Source organism: Pipra filicauda, unplaced genomic scaffold (assembly GCF_003945595.2).
Source record: "Pipra filicauda isolate LSUMZ 115617 unplaced genomic scaffold, ASM394559v2 scaffold822_size72862_pilon, whole genome shotgun sequence".
Classification (NCBI taxonomy): Eukaryota; Metazoa; Chordata; class Aves; order Passeriformes; family Pipridae; genus Pipra; species Pipra filicauda.
This window is the reverse complement of record NW_024105001.1, coordinates 20,583-37,835: the sequence shown is the minus strand read 5'-3', so window position 1 is coordinate 37,835 and position 17,253 is coordinate 20,583.

The window sequence follows — 17,253 nt, the reverse complement described above, 5'->3', positions numbered from 1 at the left end:
TGACTGCAGATTTTCCAGGGAATTATCTGAATTTATTCTCCTGTGGGATTCACTCCATCACTGCATCCCCGAGAGGAGAACATTGTGTCCCTCAACCTCATTCACCTAAGCCTGTTATCTGGGTTGACCCTGAGGCCAGCACACTGAGTTAAACTGCTAAGGGCAATTTCAGACACTTGGCTGTCAAGCTAGAGCTGGAAGTTACCTGGGAGTTGATGGGAAGAGACAAAGTGGGATGGATGGAGTTGGGGCCTGGGGTATCATCCCTGCCTGGGAAGCATACAGCCTCTACTCACCCTGCATACAGACAGCAGATCTTCATCTGCACATGCTCAAACAGAGGAGAAGCTTTTCCTCTCAGAATAAAATCCACGTTTGTGTGCAAAGATCAGAAGTAAGCATTTCAAAAGAGATGGCAGCAAGATGGAGAAGGTGCATCAGGAAATAGTACCTAAGTCTTCTTAAACACAGAAATGCTCTCCAAACCGATGAAAATTCAGCTTGCAGCACAAGAAGAGTTCCTGATGTGCTCAGACCAGGAGAGATTTTTCAAATGGGATTTGAATGGAAGAGTTCCATCTAAAGTAACTGCATTTGTTCCCACTAAATTAACCCTTGGTTACACACAGTTTTCTCAGGAAGCTCTGGAAATTACAAGCAAGAGGTGCCCCAGGTGCCTTGGTGCATGGCTTGCTTGCTTCTGTTGTCTTGCTAATGAGAACCACACAAGCAACTATGTCCAAACGCAAAGATTTTAATAGGTGTGGAAACCCACAAATGTTGTGTAGGTATCACCCACAGCTCCTGTGACAGAGGCTCAGTGCTGGGCTTACCAGTGGTTTTGCACCTACTGAGTGGCTGCCATTCCTCTATTCCTGATGTACCTGCTCTCCCTGGAGAAAACCAGCTGCTTCAGCTCCTCTGTACCAGGGAAGGGACACTCACAAGGGGCCAGGGGCAAGCAGGGACGCAGAGGGGCAGCTGGGAAGCTTCCTATCATCAAGTTTGGTGCCAGCGCTGTGCAATCACCTATTTCACAGAGCACCCCCGAATTCCACCCCCATGTTTGGAGTGACTGCAGTAAGGTGAGCTCCGTAATGGCAGGTTTGATTACCAGCAGGCAGGCACTTATCTTTTGGCTCAGCAACCAGAACTGAATCAGACACTGATTCAAAAGAGGAAGGAGATGCTTCCTTTCTCAGGGCATTCCATGCAAAGACTTTAGCCCTGCTGGCCCCTGTGGCTCAAAGTCTCTCTCTACGTAACAAGTCACTCACAAGCAGAATGAGGTCCCATCCTGAGCCACCAGGGTGATCAGGCAGCTCCACATGGGGCTGCGTCTGAGTGCCAGCTATGGGGCGAACCCCACATGGAGCTGCAGGTCCCAGGGGTCCGGGTGCCAGCAACTGCAGAGACCTGTCCTGGGCATGGCAGGGATGACTAGCAAACCTCAGGTCAGAGTAGCCAGCAAGTAGGACAGGCAGAACTGTGAAAGGGCAGTTCCAAGCATCAAGCGCTAAAATCAAAGTTACAAATCGGGATTTGAAGGTGTCAGCAAAGGTGCCCCCTCTCATCTGTGCTAGTCTGTCTGCAGCTGGAGATATCTGTGCATAGTTGTGCTCATTCCTGTGCAGATTCATCTTGGTTTTCCAACTATAAAGTTAATTTCTACTTCTTTTCTGGTCATTCAGTGGGGTTTTTTTAAGGAATGAAAGATACACAGGGCCTAGTGGAAGTCTGAGGAACTTTTGCCAGCAGAGAGGTTTTTCTCTTAGAATAAAATCCCTCCTCAAAGTGCCTCTGCGCTAGAACTTCTGGGATCAGAAGACCAGCAATCTGAAATTGCAGAGAAACATCCTCAGCTCTGTCAAACCTGCCCAGCACAGCCTCCACCACCTCCAGCCAGGACTCCCAGCCCAGGGCAGCCACCATAACTGCCCACGCATTCATCGGTTCTCTCTCTCTGCCTACATGTCTCTCTCTTTGGTTTGAAGGATCAAACCAATCAGTCAAGTCCCAGAACTTGACTCTGCTGCCCGGATGACACTTCCTGGTCTGGTCCAAGTGTCTCAGATCACCACCTTTCAGGGGGTGTTTGGACCACATCTTTGGTTCTCCCGTGTCATTCCCACATTAGCAGAGGGAGAATTATCCTTCTGTCACACAAGTACTCTACGAGAACATTCCTCTCCCAAAGAACCAAGGTTTTTCACAATCACAGTTCAGTTCCCAACAGAAAAGGATGTTCAGAAAGGTGACCATAGTAACGTGGGATCTGTACAACACTCAGTGGTGGGTGCTAATGGTGTCCTACCACCCACCTTGCACACTTGGGTTAATTCACACTAGAACTGCAGCAGCTCAATCATGAGCATGCTCAGAAAAAGGAAACGTAAAAAAACATGTTAATAGCTATTAGAGACAAAAAGGGACAGAAATTCGTTAGGAAGGGAATAAACCAGGAGAATAACCAGCTCTAAGATTTAAAATGCTGTACCTAATGGTGAAGAACAGGCCATGAGTCACTTTATGTATGGTTGTTTGCTGACTGGTTTTCACCTGTTTTTGTTTTTCTTTCTAAAGATGACAGAGAGCAAGATGAGGTAGAACATCAAGTGAACAGAGCTCCAAGAAGCACCTCTGTTCTGGGAATCCTGATAGAAATCAAACTAGATGCCTGGCCAAAACCACGGGGGAGTGCCAGCAAAGGCCTGGCACAAAGGGCAGCCCCTGTGCATGGTATCCCAAGGGGAAACACAACCAAGATGGTTATAACAGGGCTTGACCACCTTCCCTGTTTGTATTGAATAAGCCACCACTGGGGCAGGTGGCTTAGTGTACCTGAGCTGCAGTCAGAACCACAGGGAGCAAAACCCTGTTGGCCCCACTTGCCTGGGCCACTGACAATTGTTCTTAAAACCTTCCCACAAAGAGCTCCTCCAGCTTTTCCATCACTTTTTTTTTTTAGTGCCTAATCTGTTTGTCAGCACACCAAAGCCCCTGGACTTCATCTCACTGACAGAAGGGGGAGAAAAGCTATCGCTGCATCACTGCAGCAATGACTGCCCTATGTGAGGACTTCAGCCTCAAAAGAATGAGGAGGACAGAAGAAGAAAAACTCCAGTTCAATCAGTCTTCCCTCACAGATTATTTTTTAGGCTTTTGCTTGTACTGCCTCTCTCCATCCTGCCATGAGATTTTAATGATACTCATCAAACAGGCATTACACTTTTTCTTTACAATGCCACAGCACCTGTCCAGTCACATATGGGTCCTGTCCTTGGCTCATGGAGTCAGTCAAAATAATTTTCTACATCCAGTCCAAAAGAACATTCTGTCTTAAATCTTCTTGTCCAAGGACATCACCCACTGCCAACTGGGCACCAGACACCAGTTACAGAGCATCTTCTACCAGTGACCCCTGAGATGCAGGAGTCTCTCCCATTCCATGCTGGAAGAACCTTGACTCACCTTCTCCCTCCATAGCAGAGGGAACTTTCTCTACACTAGGAAGAGCTAGGAGATATATTCTGGCAAGGTCTTTTAAGGTGAGGAGGGAAGAGGTGGGGAAGGGAGAGAGAGGGAGAGAAAGGAAATAAATGCAACTGTGGTGAAAAGTCACCGCATTTCATCTGGATACATTCAATTAAAACTAAGAAAAAAAAACCACGAACAGCAGAATATATCCAAGAGAAACCTTCAGGTAACACATTAGGGTTCAGCAGATAAATCTCAGCCACAGCCATTCAATCTCTGGGCAGCAGAGGACTCAGCCAAGAGTCCAGGCACAGCAGCGCATCAGGCAGGGCTCTGATGGTGAGGACATGCAGGCACAAGAACACACAGAATGCAGTGGTGCATAACTCAGTCAGCCTGAATCGCCACTCCAGAGGCTAACACTGGGGCTCCCAAAACCAGAGAAAACCACTCCAAAACCACTCCAAAACTACAGGTGCCTGCATGTGGCACAAGGCAGCATCAGCATAGGTCCCTCCAGCACAGCACAGCAGCAGAAGCGGTCAAGTGAAATCCCCTTCCAGTCCCAAGGCATATTTTCTTAACATGAAGGTGTAGGAGTGATTTCAGCAGCAGAGTTGTTCTTTGCCCCTGAGCCAGAAGGGAAGGGCCACAGCAGCACTTGGGAGGCAAAGGACATGTGCTAGTCATAGGAACAAGCAGGGAGCCTACTAAAGGCTCTGGCACTATTTAGCACATAATTTCTGGAAGATTCCTGTCCCCCACAGGGAGTTTAGCAGCTCTCCAAGGGAGATAAGACTTATTCTCCAGGCAAGGACGGTACTGACTGTTCTGAGGAAGCCAGCAGCAGGGGAAAGAGATGGAAGTGGATCTCGAAGCACCCACATGTCCTGCCCTGAGAACCATAGCTCATCGTTGCAAGGCATGCCAGGCTGATGAGCACAACAGTCCCAATTCCTAGCTACCTCCTTAAGCTGAATTAAGGATTGGCACCCACCCAGGGGCTCAGGACAAGGGTTGTGATCAGCAGGAGCTAATCAGAGCCCTACCACCTGAAACATGGCAGGAGCAGCAGAGGTGAATGCCTGGCCCCAGGCACCATCCCACAGCAGTCCTTCTCAGCAGCATATCAGGGAAGCCCTAGGGTAAGTATATGCCCTTGATGGCAGAGGCAGTCACTGGCAATGCCTGTCAGTCACCCCCTGTGACTGTTCACTCAGTCACTGCTCCAATTTTGCTGTATTTCTGAATGAGCTCATGAAATAAAGTTTAAATCACAGAGTACACTGTCCTGTAAATTTGAGAGATCCAAACAGATCATCACATCCCTCCCAGCAGAGTGCACACTGGGCTCCCAACAGGTTCTGCAGTTGCTGCCTTCTGGAGAGCACCAGTGGCACTCAGAAATGATGGAAATGAGATTGCTTTTGTCAGGTTATTCACAGTTGTCTTACAGTGGTGAATAACTTGACAGAACTCATTTCTTCCTGATGTGCACAAGAATGAGCAATTTTCTCAAGCTTCTTTGTCATCTGGATATACCTTGCTGGACAGGATGACTGCATTGTCACCCAGGATGAACAGTAATGCCCTGAGATGTGCCCATTCACCCAGAGAGATGAGCACAGCACCCATTTCAACCCCAGCCCCAGCAACGAGCCATGGCAGAGCCAGGAGTCACCCCACTCTGAGGGGAGCACTGGGAGCTCACCTGAACCTGGGGTTGAGTTTTGGTTGTCCTCAGGACAAAGCTCAACACAGCACTGCCACCGGGGGTTTTGCCCTAGGCTGTCTAGAGATCTCTGGTTTTGCTGTGTTGCGATGATTTGGACACACAGTGTTCTTACCAGGTGAAAGACCATTTGCTTTCCCTGGCTGATACTGAATGGCTTGTAAATTACCTGAATTACAGCTCTCTCCCTTAATGTCAGACACAGACTGGTACTAACTCACGTATATTGGCATAGACACGCACCATCATTTAGCTGGGTGGCTCGTACAGGGACCTGGCAGATTAATAAGTGCAGTGGTGGTACAGTCAAGGAGGAGATGCGAGTCCTGGAGATTTCAGATGGGATCAGTAAGGATAGGAGCAGACAGATGTCTCCCATGAGCATGGAGCCTGTCCTCTGGATGGGCTGGGCTTCATCCTCCCATGCCTGCTTCTCCATCCTCCCAATATATCCCTTGCGTAAATGCTGTGACTGAGGAGCCTGTAGCATGACCTGGCACCAAAATAATACAGTCTGTGCTTCTGTACAGGAGTCACAATGCTTCCAGATGTCTTCAGAGCAATGAGGATCAACCCACACATAAATAAATGGCTCCATCGGCTCTTAAAGCAAGTCCATCCTTCCTTGCTGACCAAGAGCACTCAACTTTCAGAGAGCAATAATTTCATTTGGATGAATAATGCTCTGGTCAATGGAAAAAGAAGCTCTGCCAGGGATAGCAGGACTGGATGTTTCTGGGTGGAAACACAATCTTTTAACAAAACTGCATTCAGTGGGTGAGTCAGGTTTAGATTCAAGGCCCACATGACTGCCATATACAGAATCCCATATTTGTCACATCTTTGTTTTCCCCATGTACCCAAAACGCATCAGTGAAAACAGCTAAACCATCCCCAGAGAGCCAGGGGAATTTAAGGAAACTGAGGCCAGGGAATATAACACCAGGCTTGGAGGGGAGCTGTGGGCAGACATAATCCCCTTAAGAGACAGTATGCCACCACCATCTTTCCTCTAAGATGGATGGATGGATGGAGGGAGGGGCTGCAGAGGCCATAAAGGTGAGATTGCTATATAGCAAGAGAGCATCAGAGTCACAGTAGTCCAGAGGATGGCACAAAAAGGGCAGCAAGGGCTGGGGGTGGAGGTGGGGAAGAAGAGAACAGCTAATTATCTCCTTTCAGTGGCCAAGATAATTCTTCGAGTCACAAAGTGCAAGGCTTTGGCAACAGGCAGGATTCATTAGGTCTGTCTAACAACTATGCAGCCAAGCACACCCAGGAGTTCCCTGGGTCTCACAGGGAATCAGAGCACTGTTTCCCCTTACTTGCATGCAGATTCTCATCATGCAGACTGTTCTGGAGACAGTCCCTCCCCTCCCCAGTGCCATTGTCCCCACACCATCTTCAACCACTACTCAAAACAAAAAAGGAAGGCTGACTTCACTTGCCAAGGGCTGGCCCCTCAGAGAGGGGTCCAGAGAGGGAGATCTGCCAGATTCAGTGCCTGGGGCTGCTCCTGTTAGGCACGGCGTCCCCACAGGCAGCATCCACAAGCACCACTGTCACTCTGCAGAAGTGGTTGGCACACTGCCACACACAAGTGGGGAAGACAGAATGCTGCCACTCAGTCCTTGCTGTTTTCAGAACTGTGGGCACTTCATAGTTCCAATTACTCTGTTTTATAAGCCAGCTTGGGAGAGCACCAGACACATGGTGAAAGGAAAAATGTCCTGCCCTGATGCCAGCAGAGGTGGGCCCTGCATCAGTTTTAGCTTGCAGTGTCCCTCTCTCCTCACCCTCTCTTCCCACGCAGCCCCTACCTACCCCTATCAGCACCCCAGGCACCTGAAACTCCTCATATACCCTTCCTCCCACCCCTCAAGAGGTCCAGAAGCACCCACGGGTGCCTAACTGTGGGATGTTACTGCAGCAGGCAGCTCCCCAGTTAGTCTAAGGGCATCAGACCAAGCCAAGTCCTGGCACTAGGAAAGCCAGGTGAGGATTGACAGCTCTGGGAGCAGCTGTAGGAGAGGGAACTCTGAGCTGGAGTCACAGATTTTTTTCCCTCCAATCACTGATTTTAACTTCATGTTCAAAAACATCAAGACAAGCAGGTGAGAGCCGGTCCCACATCTTCCATTTCTTCTGCCACTGCCTGGGACTGAGCACAGATGACACCATTAACCTCAAAGAATAATGCCACCTGTGCTCCTCTTCACCTCAGTACCACAGCTTAACATGGGACCTTGCCCTTTTTTGCAAAGCCAGCAATAGTTAAACTCATTCCTTGTGCTGGGGCCTTCAGACACCACTCTCCCTGCAAGACTGAGCCAAAAGCATCTTCTCAGCCCTATAGTCATGGACTGTGACTGCCTGGAAGTTCACAGCAACTTGCACTATTGCATCAATAAAAGGATTCAAATGGAGTCCATTGGACAGGCTCCAATTTGCTGAGCTGGATTCTGGATCAGGCCTTCCCAGAGCAGGGCACGTATTTCAAGGGATATTTAAACACAAATTGTTCAGTGCCATCCGACAGACTGGCACATTGTAGTCAGTTCATGTCAACAGTTTTGACACATGAGAAATAATTTCCATTAGGGAATATTCTCCATAAACAGAATTACCTCACCCTGTGCTCAACCCGTGTCATCAACTGCTCTTGCCCAAAAACAAGAAACAGACGACACCTGACAACAATGGAGAGACCTCACAGACTGGTGCAGCAGAACCTGCAGGGAATACATAGCCCTTGCACCAGGTCCATATGGAGCAGGCTGAAGGCTCTCCCACCTCACATCACCTGAGTACCTGTTAGTGCCACTGCCCCTGAGAACAGCCTGCGGGGAGTCTGAGCAGAGGGGCTGCACCCCTCTCCACAGCACGAGTGGCAGCCAGCTCCTGCCCCCCCAGCCTGGCACAGCCTGCCCCTCTCCAACATGGGGATGCTGTGCTGGAGCACAGCCTGCTCGAGGCTGCAGACAGTGAGCTGTTTGCAGATTTGCTAATATTAGAACATTACACAGCCTGCTGCTAATGTGTTCATCCTGACTTTGTGTGAGACAGCACAATCCTGGTTCTGTGTCCTGTACAGCTTCCTGCCCACAACACCTATCCACGTCCTTCCTGCTCCTACTAATGACTCCCCGCTGGCTGTTGACCCAGCCAGTAGCTAAATCTAGAATAAGTCGATCTTAGCTTAAATTTCTCCCACGTTTGGTGCTGTTTTCAATTAGACCACTTGTGCTTTATTCCCTGAACAATTTAATGAGAAAGCTTTGCAGAGAGAGATGGTTTTAAAGCAGAGGAAGAGCAAAATGCATATAGTTAAAACAACATGAGTTTCTCCCCTGAGCCTCGACTCCATCATGAGCTGCTGCCCTTGTGCACAGGACCCAGTGCAGTGGGGGCATGGAGCAGTGGAGTCGGGCTGGATGAGAGCTTGGAATCTTTGGGTTGGAAAAGACCTCTTTGTCAAGTCCAGTCATTAACCCAGCACTGCCAAGGTCACCACAAAACCATGTCCCCAAGTGCCACATCCTCCAGGGATGGTGACTCCACCACTGCACTGGGCAGCTTGTGAGAAAGTCCCCCCTGAGCCTCCTTTTCTTTAGGCTGAGCACCCCCAGCTCCCTCAGCTACTCCTCATCAGACTTGTGCTCCAGAGCCTTCCCCAGCTCCGCTGCCCTTCTCTGGACATGTTCAAGTCCCTCAATGTCTTTCTTGTCATGAGGGGCCCAAAACTGACGCCAGGATTTAAGGTTCCTCACCAGGGCTGACCAAGGGGATGGGCATGGACCTGAGGGAAGCAAGTGGATCCAGTCAGCAACCATTCACCCTTGGTCCCAGCGACACACACCCTAACACCACTCCGGAGCAGCAGTGTCCAGCCCTTGGGGAAATTGCTTAGACTGGGCAAGGACTATCGTAGGATTGCAGCTCTCTAGCATCTCATCTGAGCTGGCTTGGGAGGGGCTTTGCTGGGATAACTGGATTTTCCAGGATACCTTGTCCCCCAATTAATTTACAGCAGAGTGAACAGGAGATACTTGAACAGTATATATAACACATGCAACTTTGGATCCCATCTTGCAACACCTGGAACAGCCATGGCGTCACAGGGAATTGCCGCTCTGAGTGGGAATACTCTGCCTGCCAGAAGTCAAATGTCCCTGAACTTCCCAAGAGCAGGCAAGATAGTTTCCTAAATTGAAGCTTTATAATGTCTATGAGCAGATTATATATCACACCTGAAGCTTGACAGAGCAGCATTCAGTCTTAGAAGACCTGTCAATCACTTTGGTGTGTAGAAATGTGAGGTGAGTATATGTAAAACAGCACAGCAGAAAAAGTAAAATGTAGAAGACGTGACATTCCCTCTGCACAGAGTCCTTGTAGGCACCAGCTCGACAGAGGGAAATAACTGAAACAGAAAAATATAATAATTGGATTTTTTTTTCAGGCTGCTTTACTGTTGGCTTAAAAAAATGCACAGTTCCACAGTCAGGAAAGGACTACCTGAGGAAACATGAAAAACCGAGGGGCAAGAAAACACTCCACAGACCAGACTGGCTAGGAGAGAAAATGAAAGCAGTTAAGAATTAACTGCTCCCCAGCCAATGTCTAACAAATAACAAGAGCTAGAAAACCGGTAAGGGAAGGAAGGAGGTTGCTATAAGCAACACAAGCATGTTGAGGAGCTGCAATACTAGCAAAGACAGGGTAATAAATATTTCTGTTCCCTCTTGGCAAGTGGTCATAATGGGTTCCCATCACAGGGTGCTGAAATACTCCCCAGCAGTAATTGAACCTGGCAATCAACAGAAACCCCAGAAACAGACTCTAATCATCAGAACCAGAACACTTTCATCTACATTTTCTAGTAACTCTCAGGCCAGCCAACACTGACTTTCCGTAAATTTTCAAACTCAGGTCTCAGGGCTGCAGGGGGATTTGCAAAAGGAACCAGGAGGACACAGGTAACTGCACAGCCATAAGCCTGATGCCAACTCAGGAAGATAATGGAAAAGCTGAAAAGGGATTATTTAATTAATGTCACGTGATGGCAGGACAGAGCTTTTACCAATGTCTTCTTACATAAAATATCTACTTGCAGTGAAAAATATCAAGTGACTTTGATGAGAGCTATTTCTATAACCCCACTGTGATTGGCACTGTCTACCAGAGTGTCCCCGAATGCTCGATTACACACCGGAACAATACCAAATCAGAATAATGCTCACCAAGTGGGTTAAAACCCCATTAACTACAGCTAGAAAGGGAAAATCATGGCTGAGACAGTACCACTAGTGATGTGGGAGCCTTTATCACCCACCCTGTCTGGCAGGCTGGGAGAAGGCAAGCATTTGGCATCTAAAGCCATCTAAATATTGCCGTATTGTACCAAGGAAAAAAGAGAAGCCCCATTTGCAAGCTGGAATCTCAGCCCTAGCTGAGAATGGAAGCTGCACACTCTCAGACTGGGGGCAAAGCATGCACTTCTTTTACCAGGCAATATAAAAGTGTTTGAATTGGTAGCAAGTCATCCACCCCACAGTGGAAATGTTCAAGTTAAGGCAAAGGTTTTCTCAAAGAAAAGTTAAAGGTCAGCCCCGATGATAGGGCTGGCAGGAGCTTGTTTGCAGAGGGGAAGGGCACACTGTCTGACCACCTGGGCTCTCTAGGGTGAGACAAGGCTGGAAATGTTCTCTGATGGCCAGCTCACCTGAGCAGAAAGTCACTGAGTGGCACCATTGTCCCCTCTCATGGACTGGTACTAGTGTTTGCATTCCCTCCTTGTCTCCCTCACTCATGAGCTGATTCCCTTCGTGAGATTTGACCCCCAAACCTGGGCATCTCCCACCCCACTACTAAGCACACAGAGCCCAGAGGTTTCAAGAAAGAAACTGCTTTCATATCTCTCTTGCACTTCCCCACACCCAGCAGTCATAATGTCTGAAAGCTCATGGCACGATCCTGAGGGGCCCAGCAGGAAGGGTGTCCCCATCCCAAAGTTCAGAGGGGAAGAGAGCAGCTCAGAGACAGGGAGAGAGCCAGGGAATGCAGCAAAGGAGGAGCAGCATGAGCACTATGGGGAGATGCAGAAAGATGCTGAGTGACTTTTGGAACTCAGGAGACAAGGACCACCTCCCACACTGGCTCCAGCACTTTGGAGACAGTCTTTTCTCTACGATCAAAATCTCTCCATTTTCACCATCTGCTTAAGTTAGTTCTTCTTCACATCTCTCTGGCCCCCCAGGAAATAAATGCTGGGTTTTGCCTCCTGCCCATTCAAGCTTTCAATGTCACCAGCTAACTTCCCACCCTCCTGTAAGCCCACTCAGATATCCAGCTGGCCCTGTGGGCAAATTTACCCAGACACTGTCTTTGGACCGGAAGTCAGCTTAAAGAAGACAGAGGTCCTCCATCAACCTGCACCTCAGGAAGTCCCCCATCATCCCCACATCACCATGGGCCAATCAGAGCTCAAATCAGTCCAACAGTTTAATTACCTCGGTAGCCTCATCTCCTCAGATGGTAAGATCGACGGAGAGATAGACAACAGATTACCAAAGGCATACAGTGCTTTTGGAAAACTTCACAAAAGAGTATGGCGTAATAAACACTTGAAGAAAAGTACCAAGATCAGTGTTTACAGAGCCATAGTGTTGTCGACTCTCTTATATGGCTCCGAATCATGGGTCATCTACCGCCACCACCTGCGTCTCTTAGAACGCTTCCATCAACGCTGCCTCCGTACAATCCTAAACATCCACTGGTCAGACTATGTGACCAACACATCTGTTCTAGAGCAAGCAGCTATCACAAGTATTGAGGATGTTGAGAAACACAGCTGCGTGGGCAGGGCACGTCTCCAGGATGAGGCCACCGCCGCCCTAAGATCTTGCTTTATGGGTGAACTGCCACGGCTGCCGCAGAGAGGAGCCCCGAAGAAAAGATACAAGGACTCCCTGAAACAACATCTCAGCCTTGGCCATATTGATCACCATAACTGGTCTACTCTGGCCTCAAATCGGGAGGCCTGGAGAAACACCATCTATAACGCAGCTGTCTCCTTCGAGAACACACGCAGGATCACTCTCGAGGAGAAAAGGCAACGCAGAAAGAACCGTGTATTGCAGAATACACCATCTAAGGAGTCTTTCTGCTGTGCCTTTTGCAATCGGATATGTCTGTCACGTATTGGCCTCATAAGCCACCAGCATGCCTGTAGCAAATGTGGATAGAGCCTTCCCAAATCTTCGTTCGCGAAGCCCAGTCATGATGATGATGTCTTCCTCTGGTGTCACTGCCCCATCCCAGCTCTTATATCAGGAAGATATGAGACACCGGTGTCATCCCCATCTCTGGGCAGTGAATCAGCACACATGGATATCTTTCAGGTGAGTTATTGACTCTCTTGATAAGCTGAGAAGTAAAACATTCATTTCCCAAGTCAACTGAAAACACTTCTATTCTGTAATCTGAGTGGTGCTGGAATTTGGCTCTAATTAGATTGTAGGGAGAGGAGCAGGGACACACAGTCTGCCCCGCTGTTCACTGCAATCAGGACAACCAATCCCACCCCCTGCAGGGATCACCAGAAAACAGAACCGGCTCGGTCTCCCACCCACAGGAGCCACATGCTCTCCTGTGCACTTACATGTTCCCTGCTGCCGGGGTGCTGCACATGTGCAACGAGCCATGGAGAGGACAGCCAAGAGACAGGCTCCATGTGCAGCCACTCACATCCTGGGCAGAGGAGGCAAACCTTTAGGTCCATGCAATACATCCTTATCTATGACAGGCCATGACACATGTCAGGTGAGTCTATGACAAGTGCAGACTACCTGGTTCTGAAGCATTCCTATTTCCTGTGGCTCCCACGCAGCCCCTAGCTGAGGGAAGGGAATATTATTCTGTGGGTCCTTATGAATGGTGTGTCTGTCTCTTTTTCAGACTTACCCAGACACAAGCATTACCCAGAGGACTGCCCAAGCTTTTGAGAACTCAGCACCACACTTACACCAGCCTCACCCACTGCCCATGGCTCTCTGCAAGAACAGCAGCAGGACCAGCCAGCAGTCCTTCCAGATCACTATATAGCAACTGAATCTTACAGCACTGAGGTCTAAGCTTCTCCCACGCTAAGTGTGCACCAAGAATCTTCCCTGTTCCTCAGCTTCTCCCTTAATGAAAGAATAGCAGCAATAGTATCACCAAAGCAGCATCCATAACAGTCCCCTAACCCTCTTCACATGGGGGTTTGTAAGGTCTTGTTAACATTCCCTTTGGAACACTCAGAATTTTCTTGAGTTGGAGCTCAGTCTGGAAACAGGTGTGCTTTATCAAAAACAGAAGGCAGCTGGGAATTTTCAAACCATGGAAGTAAGAAATCAAGGCCTAAACTTTCCCTAGTACATGCTCTGCCAGAGCAAACCCCACCCAAACAGACACTGCCTCTCACAGCTGCCAAAAAAACCTCCAGGCACCCCAGCGATCTTGGCAGGTGTGTCAGTGGTATTCCCTCGACCCAGCTCTTCCACTACTTTCACTCTGCCTTCCTGGCTTGCTGAAACACCAGGAGCTCCCTCCTGTCTAAGCCATGGATTGTGGTGGTTTGAGACCCTCAAAAATCCAATTTCCAAGTCCAAGCCCCCCTCCCATAAGTCACCCCACTGTGAGAGGGGTTTTCCGGACACAACACAAGACTCAATATGGGGGGGAAGGGAATTATATTACAATTATTACACAAGTAAATATTATAATACATTATATACACAATTCTAACTATCTCTCCTATGGTAAAGCAATATTTACATTGGATCAAGTCTCCTCTGCCTCCAATAAAAGTCCAGAAGAGAAGAAGGAAAGATCCTTTCCACGTTCAGGGCAGCAGTCATAGCTGGAGTTGTTGTAGCTGGCTCTCTCCATTACACACAAGGGGGTCTCCTCTCACCCCTCTCAGCCCTTCGGCTCCAAGTGAAGGTCTCTCTCCTGTGGACTGCGATTGCTGGGACAAAAGCTCGCTTCACCACATCATATCATGAGGTGTAAGACATCCCATGAAAGTCCCTTCCTCGAGTGGTCAAGTTCCCTCAAGTCAGAACGTTTCGGGCTGCTCTCAGTTCAGTCTTTGCCCCAAGCATCCCATCAGAGTTCCGTTGCTCTGTCTCAGCTGCCAGCCTGGCAGCAGCAGCGGGGGAAGAAGGCCACTTCCCCCGCATTCCGTCCAGCCGTCCTGGTCCAGCTTCCAGGACGTCTCTGAGCTTCTCAGTTCCTCTCTCCGGTGCATGCTGCATTTTAGGACTCCCATCAAGTAGAAGTCCACCCCCTCCTCCCAAGAGGGGTCTCAAAGGGGTTTTGGGGAGATTTAATTCAGTCTTACCCCAAAACTATCTTTGTTGACCTTAGTCCTCTCTCCCTCCCTCCGTCAGCTTGGCTGCAATGCTGTCTTTGCTGCTTCTCTCTTATCTTCTTGGCTTTCAGCCACAGTTCTCTGTTCGGTGCTGTCTCTGCTGCCACTCCTGCTGCCCACTCACAGTGGAGAAAAACTCCCTCAGCTCTTGGTCACAGTACTCAGCCCAGTTTAACACTGTTTCTGAGTTTCTGCAGCCCCAGCCGGGGCTGGTGGGGCCTTGGCCCCCAGCGGGGCTCCTAGCCCCCTGTCTCCTCGTGGTCTCAGACCATGGCTGCCACTTTTTCAGCTACGTCATCCTCCTTCTTTTCCGGTCTGGTGTGATATGTTTTAATTCTGCAGGGGCGCTGATTGGGTCAACACCAAGAAACACCACCCCCTCGGGGTTACCATTTTTTTTAGCTCCAGGGGAAAACACTTTTTTTTCCCACCACAAGGATGCAGGCCAGCATTTTCATATTCAGGCTGAGCACCCATGGATTCGTGTATTCTGCCAGGATCGAGTGTCTGGAGGAACAAAGCCAATGCACATCTCAGCTCCACACCTCTCCTTCTGATCCCAGTCACAGGCCTGCTGCTGGCTGCTGCTCCCTGGGAGTGGGGTACGCCAGGTTCTTCCTAGCTCCAGTCCCCAGTGACCCACATGCATCCTCCCCTGTACCCCAAAGCTGATGACACAGTGCTGCCATGATGCTTCCATCCACTCGACTCCTCTACAAGAAGCAAGCAAGGTCAGTCTCCTGGAAATGAGCAACAAACCGAGGTTTCCCTCCCCAGTGGCCCACCCTAGAAATGAGAGCCTGGACCTGAAAATGGGGGACGCAGGTGGAATAGCAGCTCTGCTAGAGCAAACACCTTGAGCATGGGCTCTGCCAAGCAAATCACCTTCAGAAGCAGGTGCATCAACCTCTGCACCACCTCCTCTCTCCTGCTGAGGATGAAGATGGGACCGGATAGGTGTGACACTGCACTCCCCTGTGACTGTCAAACCAGCTTGTCTGCTGCCACTTCAGACAACACAAGCACTGTCAAGCCGGGGGGGGGGGAGGGTGGGAGCACAGACCCCATCCCAAGTGTTGCTATGCCCAGGCTGTGCAGCCGCCAGCACTCGGCTCACTGTCAGGCTGGGCCCCTGGCTACCTTCTCATCAGCACCAGGCTAGCAACTGCTGCTTGGAAGCATCTTCCTGCTTGCACTTCCACAGCACTAGAGCCTCCAGGCTGCCTTCCTGAGGAATGTTCCATCCATCCATCTCCAGCTGCTCCAGTTATACCAGTCATGGACTAAATGAACTCAACAAACGTCTTGGGGGGATGATCAGGGACTAGTGAAATAATACCCAAGCTTGTGCACAGTTATAGGTGTATATATCTACGTATATAGTTGAAAAGTGTAAATCTGGGCATGGCATAAATAGTATAGAATAAGGTGATGCCTTAAGCCCCTAATGGTTTTTTATTTTTCTAATATTTGTAAGACTTGTAAGTTTTATAAGTAAGTTTTAAAAGTAGCAACCTTCCCCCCCTTGTCCCTCGTTCCTTTCCCTTTCTCCAGCACCCTTGTTTATACATTCCTTAACCCTCTTACCCCATTCTATCCTCCCTATATCACTTGTAGCCCCAAATCTAATAGAAATGTTTAGTCTTTTGTCAAGGCAAGGCCTAGACAGTTGACAGAACAGCATATCTGGGCCTAAACCACAGAATAGGTCAGGAATTAGGTAACTATGTACCCTTTGTGCTCTGATGATGCTGAAGATGGGAGGAAGGGGGGGTCCCAAAATACACCCCAGACTCATTTCAAGGAGGCGGACCAGAGGAAAGGACACAGGGTGGGCACATCTGGGATTGGATGGATGGTGTTATAAAATGTAACCTCTCAGGCACAGCCCGCGTGCATCCTGTAACATCTTGCCTTGGCAGAATAAACCCTTTCTTATCTCACCCCTAATTAACTGCTCCTGGAGATTTTTTTTCAGCACCAAAATACACCGGCAACAAAGGGATGGATAATGTTATGGTTACAAAGCAAGGGGGTGGAGCTTTAGTGCTGAATATTCGATACCACCCACATCACTGCTGGGGTGTAGTTTTTGGCAGGGGAAAAAAAACCTAAGGCAGCCACCAGAACCCGGAAATCAACATTTTTGCCTTGCTCTCTCCAGGAAGGAGCAGGGTCAGCCACCCTGTGTACCCAGTCCCCACTGCCACCACTGGGGTCAGCATTTTGGTAGTAAACCCGCCATTTTGAACGAATCAGCTCTCCAGGTTTTGGGTTGTCCCCATTTGGTTTTTCGTTGTTCCCAGGCAGGGAAAGGGGGTGAAGTTTAAGCCAGGAGAGCCTCTTTGCCATCTTGCCTTTGTTCCCAGGGGGCCATGTGGTGTTGCTGCATGGGAACAGTCACCACCTTGTTCTAGGGGGGCTAGGCAACATCTTGCCTTTGTTGGTTCCCTCTTTTGCATAATCTCTTACTATTGTTGTTGTATATATTGCAATTTCTTTAGTAAATTGTGACTCCTCTCCTAGTATTCTTTCCTCCACTGTCAACGGGGCAATTTGAGTGGGCTTGGTTTTCCCACTGAGTTTTAAAACCAGCACACCACGTTAGAAAAGCCTGTCCCTGGGA